We start from the raw sequence: 10613 nt of genomic DNA on the forward strand, positions 1-10613 counted from the left end.
AGTCACAGAACAGCCTCAAGTCATGGGACTCAAAATACACCTCTGCTTTCTGGCAATTAAATCCATTTGCCTCCTCCAGCCCAAGCTGGAATGCTGGCTGGATCAGCACGTGGCTGGGGCACAGGTAGGAAGATGGATGAAATTCCATGGATCATTTCAGTGAGCTGGAGGAATAAGAAACAGACTGGCACTGGCTCTCCAGGTGTGTCCAGCATCCAACCTGGGAGGGAAAAGAAAAAAGGAGGAAGCAGCCACAGTAAATCTGGGTATGGGGCAGGGTGAGAGACTGTAAATTCCAAGTTCTCCCCTTTCCTGTTTTTATTGAAAGTGGAATTAGGGGACATAAAGGCTTTGGGGAGAATGAAAGTTTGAGGTGGAATAGCTTTTGTCTCCTGTAAAAAGGAGAATTTTGCTGCTTGGAGGACAGACCCAGTGAGGATGCAGAGATGTTCAGCAGACCATGAGACATCTGCAGCCTGTTAGGAACATTCAGTATCCTAAAACCCAACCCTTGGATGGGGATGGAGGTCCAGACTTGTGGTTGGTGCAGATTTTTCCAAAGTTCAGCAAGAAACCCCTTTTTCCATCTCCTTAACAAGGGCAAGTGCACACTACTGAAGTTTTTCTCTGGCTTCCTTCTAGCCTTGAAGCATTTTCTTCCTGCCAGTAACAAATCTCTGTTTCTTTTACACAGAGGAGAGGGGCTGAGATGAGCTTGAACTCTTGAGCTGAGTTCACCCTGCCCCATCCCTGGGATGTCCTGGTGAAAATGAAGCTGCTAAGTGAAGCCTGGCTTGGATTCTGTGCTTTTCAAGCTGTTTTTTTCAAGCTGTTTGTGGCTGCTGCAGCTCCAGAGCAGAACTCTGTCACCAGAGCTTGCTGGGGGAAGTGTGTCCATGCCAGAGCTCAGGGATATCCCACGTGCAGTCACTGGGATTTGGGAGATCTGCTAACACCTGCTTTAGGGGAGAGCTGCAAGGCCTGGAGAGCAGATTGGCACTGGCTGAGAGCAGCCCTGATTTTTGAGTTGCTTTTCACAGCTCCTTTAGGTCACAGCTGCCCAGGGTAAAAACCAGGGGGCTGAGAATCTGCAGGTTTGAGCTTACCTTTGATCACTGCCTTCCTCCCAGCTGTGATGAAGATGAGAGAAAGCAACTCAGGGGGCATCACTTCATGTGTTTCACTTGAACCTTTCCCTCTGGCTGCTGAGATGGGAATATCAACCCAAAGTTTGAAGTTAATTGTGTTAATTGTGCCACTCTTAGGCCCTCCCCTGCATTTTGAATGCAGCTGATTGGATTTATGTGGGAGAACAGAGGATCCCCTGCATTCCCAGGCTTCCACATGCCTGCAGAAACCTTGGTGCTCAGGCCCCCTGGTCTGTAATTCTCCCATTTAGCAGATCACAGCTTTTTTCCTCACCAAGTCCTGCTCCTGGCCCTGGACACACACACAGGGGCTCTCTGTGCTCATTCAGAAAGAATTCTGAACAACAAACACACAAAAGCAGCAGCTCACCAACTCTTCCCTTGCTGCTTCCCTGCAGAAACAGCTTCTCCTCTCCTCTTGGTGGATCCTCATCAGATAAAGCAGGTTAGTGGCTTAATCCTTCAGCAAGAACCTTGCTTCCCTTTTCTTTCAGAAAAGAGAAGTCTGGTTTTGTGTCACCCTCTTCTCATCCCAGCTTTTCTTCTTGATGGGTTTCTGGATTTTGTAAGGGAGCTTTTGTGGCCTTGAGAGGTTGATTTTTTATTTTTTTTTTGGAGGGGAGGAGTGTTGATGGTGCTTCAGGATATTTCAGTACATTCTCTTTCAATTTTTCCCCATGGAGACTGACATTTTCCAGACTATTTCTCAGAAAAAACAATATCAGCTACCAACAGGTTGCTGTTAAGTAGGATGTAACACTGGGTAAGTGGGAGCAGCATCCACTTGTGCCAGAACAAGGTAAAATCCTTAATTATTTCTTGCCTCAAAGTGTTTCTGCAGCATTGATCTCAAAGTGCCTTGGGCCCAAGATAACTGTGGCTGTGCCCCTGGAATTCATGGCTCTGGAAAACCAGAAAACTCTTGGTAAAAACTCTGGGATTCTTTGCAGGCATGGGAGAAGTCTTCCTCCAAGTCGAAGGGAAATAACCAGAAATGTTGGGAGAGGAGCAAGGAAACCATCGTGTGTTTGTGGGCTGCTGGAGGACTCCCAATTCCAGGATGATCCCTGTTTGTGGATGTGGAGGTGACGTTTTGAGACACAGAGAGAAGAAGAAATGATCCTTGGGGGCTGATGCTGCGTCACTGAAGGGTACCAGGCCATGGCTTCCAAAGAGCAAGGCACAATCCCAGTATTTAAATAGTATTTAAATTGGCTGCCTTGCCAGAAATGTCTTTAAATTGCTCCTGAAGAGCATTTTGTGATCTTGACTTTCTGCCTGTTGCTTCTCTGGCTCAGCACCACATGTTTTATGGGCTGAGTATTAATGGGGTGCAGAGCACTGGGGTTTTTTTGGAGAGTTTATCTGCATAAACAGAGCCTGGCACTGTGTAAAACAAAACAGGAGAGAAAAGACACCAAAGCAGAGGAGTAATAGGCAACAGAGCTCAGAAAACCAAAACACAGAACTTCATCTTCCCCCGATTTGAATGAGCAAAATAACAAAAATCCTAACAAACCCTTCAGTGGTGCAGTGATTGGTTTCAGGGCTGACGTGAGAGCAATTATAAACAGCAGTTATGCAACTGCCTCCTTGATTGAATTGCAATTAATACAGAGCAAGAAAGAGCCAAACAAAAAGAAACGGCTCGGGGTTGATTTGGTTTGGTTTACATAAATTTAAAAAAAAAACAAACCACGGGTCAGCCTCTTTTTCAAAAGTGAGTGCAAGCCCAGGGTGAAAAGTCTGGAAGAACAGACCAAAATTGCACTTTGTTATCTTCTAAGGCTTCCAACTCCCCTTTTTTAAATTTATTTAATTAATCAGACAGTGAGGTAATGCAGCATTTCAATTTTGCTCGACTGCTTTCTACTCAAAACCTCCTTTTTTTTTTTCAGAGCTCTCTGGTGCATTATACCCTGGGTATGATGATTCCAGTGTCACTGATTCCCAGCACCTGGGCCCATGCAGGGGGGAGGCTGCACATGATTCCCTCCACTCACCAGCTCCCAGGCACTGAGATGGTTGGGAGTGGAACTGAGGGCAACGTGGCTGCTGTTTCCTTCCAGTGAAAACTGTCTGGGAGGGCTTGGAGTCAGGAAAATCAGGAATTCCAATCAGTAGGCTCCTTGGCAGAGCCCAAGTCCTCGGAGGACTTGTGCCCAGCTCCTTTTCTCTGGGCTGTCAGGTAGAAGCAGGATGCAATTCCTGCTCAGGGTCATTACAGGGTCACACATTTGCCCAGGTGGCCAAGAAGGCCAATGGCATCCTGGGCTGGCTCAGGAACAGCGTGGCCAGCAGGTCCAGGGAAGGGATTCTGCCCCTGTGCTCAGCCCTGGGGAGGCCACAGCTTGAGTCCTGTGTCCAGTTCTGGGCCCCTCAGCTCAGGAAGGAGATTGAGGTGCTGGAGCAGGTCCAGAGAAGAGCAAGGAGGCTGGGAAGGGATCCAGCACAAGTCCTGTGAGGAAGGGCTGAGGGAGCTGGGGGTGTTGAGGCTGGAGAAGAGGAGGCTCAGGGGAGACCTCATCACTCTCTACAACTCCCTGAAAGGAGGTTGGAGAGTTGGGATGATCCCAATGGGATGAGGTTCAACATTCCAAGTGCCAGGTCCCGAATTTTGGCCCCAACAACCCCATGGGGAGCTCCATGGGGCACAGAGTGGCAGAGAGGGACCTGGAAGGTGCCCATGAGCCAGCAGTGTGCCCAGGTGGCCAAGAATCCCAATGGAATCCTGGATGAGGAAGAGTGTGGCCAGCAGGCCCAGGGAAGGGATTCTGCCCCTGGGGAGGCCACAGCTTGAGTCCTGTGTCCAGTTCTGGGCCCCAAAAATCAGGAAGGAGATGGAGGCCCAAAGGAGGTGAAGGGATCCAGCAGAATTCCTGTGAGGAGAGGCTGAGGGAGCTGGGGGTGTTGAGGCTGGAGAAGAGGAGGCTCAGGGGAGACCTCATCACTCTCTACAACTCCCTGAAAGGAGGTTGGAGCCAGGGGGGGGTTGGGCTGATATCAGTGGGACAAGAGGGCATGGACTAAAGAATTTTTTCCAAATATCCAACCTAAACCTCCCCTGGCAGAGCTGAGGCTCTGCCAGGGGAGGTTTAGGTTGGATATTAGGAAAGAATTTCTTTATGGAGAGGGTGCTCAGGCATTGGAATGGGCTGCCCAGGGAAGGGGTGGATTCTCCATCCCTGGAGCTATTTCAAAAGAGCCTGGATGTGGCACTCAGTGCCATGGGCTGGGAACCACGGGGGGAGTGGAGCAAGGGTTGGACTTGATGAGCTCTGAGGTCCCTTCCAACCCAGCCAATTCTAGGATTAATGGTTTGATTTATTTATAATGTGGACATGAGCTTGGCTCCTGGAATTCATTTGCTGCTGGGATCTGGAGCTCTCAAGCAGTGCCATGGTGGAGCTCGTACCAAAGAAACACTGGAGCTTGCCAGGTTCTCCAAGGCTCCTCCTGTTGATGGATGGAATGAGAGGTGGGTGACAGGAGCTAAACCTCTTCTTTGCTCCTCCTCACCTTTTCCTACTGAGTAGCAGGAGGCAGAGGGACCTTGAGCTTGTTGCTACCACTTGGGAAAGTAGGAGGGAGATTGTGGAGACTCCTACACCAGGTGGGTTTGTTGCACACCCCTTACAGCCTCATCCCAATCAGCCAGGGGTTCACTCTCCTCTGTGCTACAGGTTCGGGGAGCAAAGTGCCAAAAAATACCTGCAGAATACAGGTATTCTGTCCATCTCCCTGTCCATTCCTGCATCCCCACCTTTGGGCTGGTTTTCCTAGCAGGGATTGCCCAGGTGGCTTCATCCCTGATAATTTAAGGAAGGAAACTGATCTCAAAGCCTTAGCTGCTGCATTCCCAAAGCCACTGGTTTACACTGGTTCTTGCTGGGCCAGTAACTTGAGTGTCCCATGGAGTGCTGTGAGGTGACGTGAGGTGCAGCCACCTCCTTCTCCTTCCTTGCCTTTCCTGCTCTCTTCCTTCCCTCTGTTACTGTGGATTCTAAGGGAGCAAGGGAAAAATGAAAGTTCCTGTGGCCTCTGATGTCACTCCCAGCCTGGAATCAAGCACTGGGTGGTTTATTTTCTGTTTTGCTTATCCTTCCCCTCTGGAGACATGAAAAGAATTCTAGGAGCTTGATCCATAGTGTGGCTGAGCACCTCTGATGGGCACTTTATTAAAGTCCAAAGCAATCAAGCAAAGGCAAACCAGAACCTTCCCCTGTCACTTGCTGTAACCTGTTAAAAAGTGATGGATGGCTTGCAGCAGGGGTGAGGGAAATGGGGAGGTTAGGTCAAGCAGCACAAGGTGATAACCAGAACAATTAATAGCTCCTGATGTGAAATAGCAAACCCTTGGCTCCTCAAATATTTCTAATCCAGGCCAGCTTGCCTTTAAAGTGTGGCTCTCATCAAAAGAGGGGCTGCAGAGCCCTGGGGACAGTAAAGCTGTTCCATGGGGATGATCCTTTAGGCTCCCTGTGATGTCTTAAGTACTTTTTCTTTGCTCCTGCTTTTGCCCTTCTTTGTCTCAGCCCTAGAGGAGCAGCTTTGGGGGAGGGAACTGGATCCTTTTCTTTCCAGAGCTGGCAGCAGAACTGGGAGCTGAACTCGGATGGCAACAGTGCCTTCTCCCCATCACTTGCCATTCGTGCAAATTCCCTGGATCAGCTGCAGAGCTGGAGCTGGGCATGATCTGGTTTTGTCTTTATTGCTGGTGGTGATGCCAGAAAGCCTGCAGCTTGAATTCCCAGCTCCAGGAGGGTTTGCAGGACCCGTGTTCTTTTGTTTGCTCTCCAACACAGAGGCTCTGAGCTGGATGCTGGGGGAGACAAAGAACTGAACAGCACAGAATGGAACTTGCTTGGCACACCAGGGCACGTTTTCCTCTCCTTGCTCAGTCTGAGCCCTTAATTAACCCCAGACATTCCATTTTCCAGCTACCTGCCCCTAACCAGGCACCTCCTTACCCATCTTCTTTCCTCGAGCCACTCCAGGAGGACCCAAACCTCAGAAAAAAGAGGGGAGAATCAAACCAGAGCATACAGAATCGAGGAGAAAAAGGCAATTCCTGCTGAACTCCTGCTCTTTTATAAAAAACCACCCTCCTGGATGTCAATCCATGCAGGGGCTATAGGCACAAGCCTGCCCTCCATCTCCCTGTGCATAAAAAAGTGATTTGTGCCAGGCTGTGTGCTCTCAGGGCTTTCCCTTGCACAGGGGGTAACCCCCCCACTTCAGGGCTTCCTAGGATGCAGAACTGGCACAGAAGTGTTCCAGTGCACTCAGGTTCTCATGCCCAGAATATTTCCTATCCAACAGCAAAAAATTAATTACTGGTTTGTGGTTTTGGTTTTTTTTTTTTTTTTATGTGGGGTGTCAAGTACATCCTCTTTTTTTTTTCTTTTTCTTTTTTTTAACCTCCTGAAGGGAGATGAGGGAATGAACAAGTGGAGTCTGGGGGTTTTCTGGAAGTGTCTGGAGGATTGTAATTATCCCCAAAGCAAGAATGCAAACCCCACAAAACTGGAAATTAATTTTCACTGCAACTTTTTAATTTAGAAAGCAACTTTCATTCTGAGTTGCTGGTTGAAAAAACAGAGGTTTGGGTTTTGTGGGTTGGTTTTTTGTGTGTGACACAATACCTGTGTTCTTTGAATTTGACAACATCTCTGATTTTTTTTTTTTCCATTACAGACCTTGCTATCAAAGGTTTTCTTCCCAACTTGGAAAACAAGGTAATTTCAGATCATTAACATTTTTCACAAAGAGGATGCAGTTCCCTGCAGGACTCTGGCTCAGCCTTTTGGCTCAGGAAGGCAGCAAAACCTCCCTTGTATTCAAGTCATGTTTGGTAGTTTGGCTCTGGGGCAGAGAGGGTTTTGTCACAGCTTTGAAGGCAAGAAAATAAACCCTTAATTCCCCTTGTGAAAACTGAAAGGAACTGCTCTGGAAGAGGGCAGCCCCCCATAAAAATGCCTCGAGAAGGGCAGATATTTGCAGCCCTCTTTTAACTGAGCCATATGCAGCTCCTTTGCCATCACCATGGAGCAAAATGCTTGCCCTCCCTCTTCTATTTATAGCAAAGAAATATAATATTATTGGAGCTGGACTTAGTAAATTGCATTAGCATATTGGCAGGGTTTAGATTCCTGGCCTGGAAGAGTGTCCCTAACAAACCAATCTGCTTAATTACCTCTAGGGCCAGCAGCTTTGAGCTGGGGAAAAAACAGATTTTGCAAAGGAAAACCAGTTCCACTGTTACCTTTTCAGCCCAGTTTTATCTCCACATAACCTTGTGGTGAATGAACAAGCCAAGTCTGAATTTAGCTTGGGTTTCTTTATCTCCAGAGGTGTTTCATTAGCTCAATTACAAGTGACATGTTCCACGTTGTGCTGCTGACTGAAAAAAAAAAAAAAAAAAAAAAATGCCAACCTAAATCCCTCTCCAAATAGAATCCAATTAACCTCTTACTCCCCCTTCATGCTTCAGGACTTGCTCACAGCCACCACCTTTTTAAAGAAGACCAAAGCAAACCACCTGAGATAACTCCATGCTTAACTCCTGAGGTGTTTGTACTTGATGTGGGGGTCCAGCTGGGCTGGGGTGTTTGCTAAAAAAGAAGATCCTCTGGTTTTTGTGGTGCTGGCAAATCAAATGAGCCACTATTTGGGAAGTGGCTCCCTGTCCCCATCCAAAAGGTGGACACTGCTCCTTGGCAACGGGCAGAAGAGGTGTTGGAGTCATTAGGACTCACTGAAACTCTGTGTGGCTCTGGGGACCACCCCAGGACATCATCTGGAGCTGCTTGCTGACAATTCCCTTGGCTTCTCTCAGCTTTACAGCCTGGCTCAATGTTTTGCAGGTGGGAAAGGTCCCAGGTTTCCTGCCCCAGGCTGCATTTTGCCCTGGATCAGCTCATCTTTTGGCAGCAGCTCTTCCTCACTGGTGTTGGGAAGGGATTTAGGGGCTGGAGTCAGCATTCAGAACCCCAAATGGCTGGGTTGGAGCAGATGAGTCTTGCACAAGTCTCACCTCCCCACGAGCCACCTCAGCAGCACAAACCATTCCAGAGCATCCTCTGGGCTGTTCTGCTCATGTCTTGAGGTCTTGCAAGCAAAGCCCTGAGTCTGTTTCTCAGAAACCCTGAGCTCTTGGCTGCAGCAAATCCCCACAAACATCTCCTTTTCTCAATTATTTTTTTTTTTTCCCATTGTATCCACAGTCCTGTGTCCTGAAGAACTTCTCCTCCCTGGGAATTGGTGTTAGGATTATTGCTGGGACTGTGTCTGCTTTCATGCTCAAACAAACTCTGAGGCTGGGGTGAGCTGCAGCAGTTTGGGGTCTGGTTTTCTGAGCAGTTATTTTTAAAATGAGTTTTGCTTTCATCTTAGGAGCATTTTCCTCCAAATGGGACTACAACAAATAAGCACTGAAGCTCAGAGACACAGAAATGTGGTATGGAGGACCAACCAGCCCTGAAGAGGACAGATTATGGCATGGGGTTACCCCTCAGAAACTGGGGAAAATACTGACAGATGTACAGAAAAACTTTCTCTTTGACAGTAAGGATGCTCTGTGAGCTTTTTGGGTCTTGGATCAGCATGATCCAACTCTCTGCATTCTAGGCCAAGAAATTTTGTTACAAACAACCTCATAAAATCCCATCTCTTCATTTGCTTTCACTTTTTCTCCCTGTAGTTTGGGGCCACGTTTCCTCCACCCCAGGGAGTGACACTGGGGGTGATGTGGGGCAGACTGGGAACACGGGCACCCCACAGTCTTGGGAAAGCTGGCAGGGTCTGGATGGGATCCAGGCTGAGTGCTGAGGTGGTGTTTTGGTGGGAGGGGACAGGGAGATTGTCCCTGGGCGTGTAAATCAGGGTCTGCAGCTCCCTGTGTGACCTCTGTAAGGAGGTTTTGTTTCACTGCAGAATCAACCCAGAGACAATTATTCTGGTCAGGTGCCCCTCAGACAATTAGCAGTGTGCTTTCTAAGTCAAGCATCTCTCTAAATCCTTTTTTATTTTTCTTTCTCCTTTAAACCCTCTGAGCATCCCTCCCTCCCTCCCTCCCTCCCTCCCTCCCTCCCTCCCTCCCTCCCTCCATTCCTCCGTCCCTCCCTCCGTCCCTCCCTCCATCCCTCCCTCCATCCCTTCCTCCCTCCCTCCCTCCCTCCCTCCCTCCCTCCCTCCATCCCTCCCTCCATCCCTCCCTCCATCCCTCCCTCCATCCCTTCCTCCCTCCCTCCATCCCTTCCTCCCTCCCTCCATCCCTTCCTCCATCCCTTCCTCCCTCCCTCCCTCCCTCCATCCCTCCCTCCATCCCTCCCTCCATCCCTCCCTCCATCCCTCCCTCCATCCCTCCCTCCATCCCTCCCTTCCTCCCTTCCTCCCTCCCTCCCTTCCTCCCTCCCTCCCTCCCTCCCTCCCTCCATCCCTCCCTCCCTCCATCCCTCCCTCCCTCCCTCCCTCCATCCCTCCCTCCCTCCATCCCTCCCCTCTCTTGCCATCTCAGGGGTCCCAGAGGGGCCACATCCTTCACCACCCAGCTCCACAACCTTCTCCTCCTTCCACCACAACCCTGGGCAGCTCAGGTAACACTTCTGATTTTCACTGGATCCCAGCCCTGATCCCAGAGGTGCTTTCCCCACCAGAGGTGGCTGGGAACCCCACAAGGTGTTCCTCTGCCTTCAGCCTTCCCCACTCAATGTTCTCTCTCCTTGGAGATGTTTTCTTTCTACCCATCCCCTTAAGAGGTCAAGTGCTTCCACAGCCTGCAGTTTTCCAGGCACCCAGACTGCTCTGTGCATGAGGGAATTTATTCTGTGATAATACAGCTGAGCAGGCAAAACCACAAATAAATCAGACTGGGTTTAGGGTTTGGGTTTTTATTTTTTTTCCCCACTTTTAATAACAGTTTACTATTCTGTAAGTGCATGTAAAGCACTGTTCCCCCAGCCAAGGAGCTTGACAGCTTGTCAGCAAGAACTACCATAGGTCTGGAGTGCCTGATTTATACAAGTAAAAGCACACGTGCCAAGACCTGGCAGCCTCTTGCTCCTTCTTCTTTCTTCTTTTTTTTTTTTTTTTTTTAATGTAGCAACTTGGCAGCCCTCTCTCTACTCCTTCATCCAAACTTTTTCCTTTTATAGTCTGAATAAAGCTTTTTTTTTTTTTTTTTATTAAATGTATGTAGCAGCTTCCCCTCCCTTCTTTCAGCCATTATCTGCATTGGCTGTGGCACAGGAGATTTTGGCTTCACAAAAAGAAGGTTTTTTAACTGAGTACTCACAAACCTGGGCTTGTGTCTGTGTGAGCATCAGGGGCTCATGATGTTTTCTTACCTCTGCTTGTCCTGAAACTTCACTTTCCTTTGTGGCAGCTCAGGGAGGTGCAACCAAGCTTCCAGTACCATCACTTCTTGTGTTCTCAGCACGGAGCAATCATTTCAGGAATGACAAG

General features: G+C 48.8%; 1 long non-coding RNA gene across 1 annotated transcript; it reads left to right on the plus strand.

Annotated features, from left to right (window-relative positions):
* Positions 1-2059: 2059 nt before the first annotated feature.
* LOC139807805 (uncharacterized) lies at positions 2060-3742 on the plus strand. Its single transcript, XR_011730689.1, has 2 exons — positions 2060-2233; positions 3047-3742. It is a non-coding gene; the product is annotated as an uncharacterized lncRNA (long non-coding RNA).
* The last annotated feature ends 6871 nt before the right edge of the window (positions 3743-10613 follow it).

This window comes from Heliangelus exortis, chromosome 26 (assembly GCF_036169615.1).
Source record: "Heliangelus exortis chromosome 26, bHelExo1.hap1, whole genome shotgun sequence".
NCBI lineage: Eukaryota > Metazoa > Chordata > Aves > Apodiformes > Trochilidae > Heliangelus > Heliangelus exortis.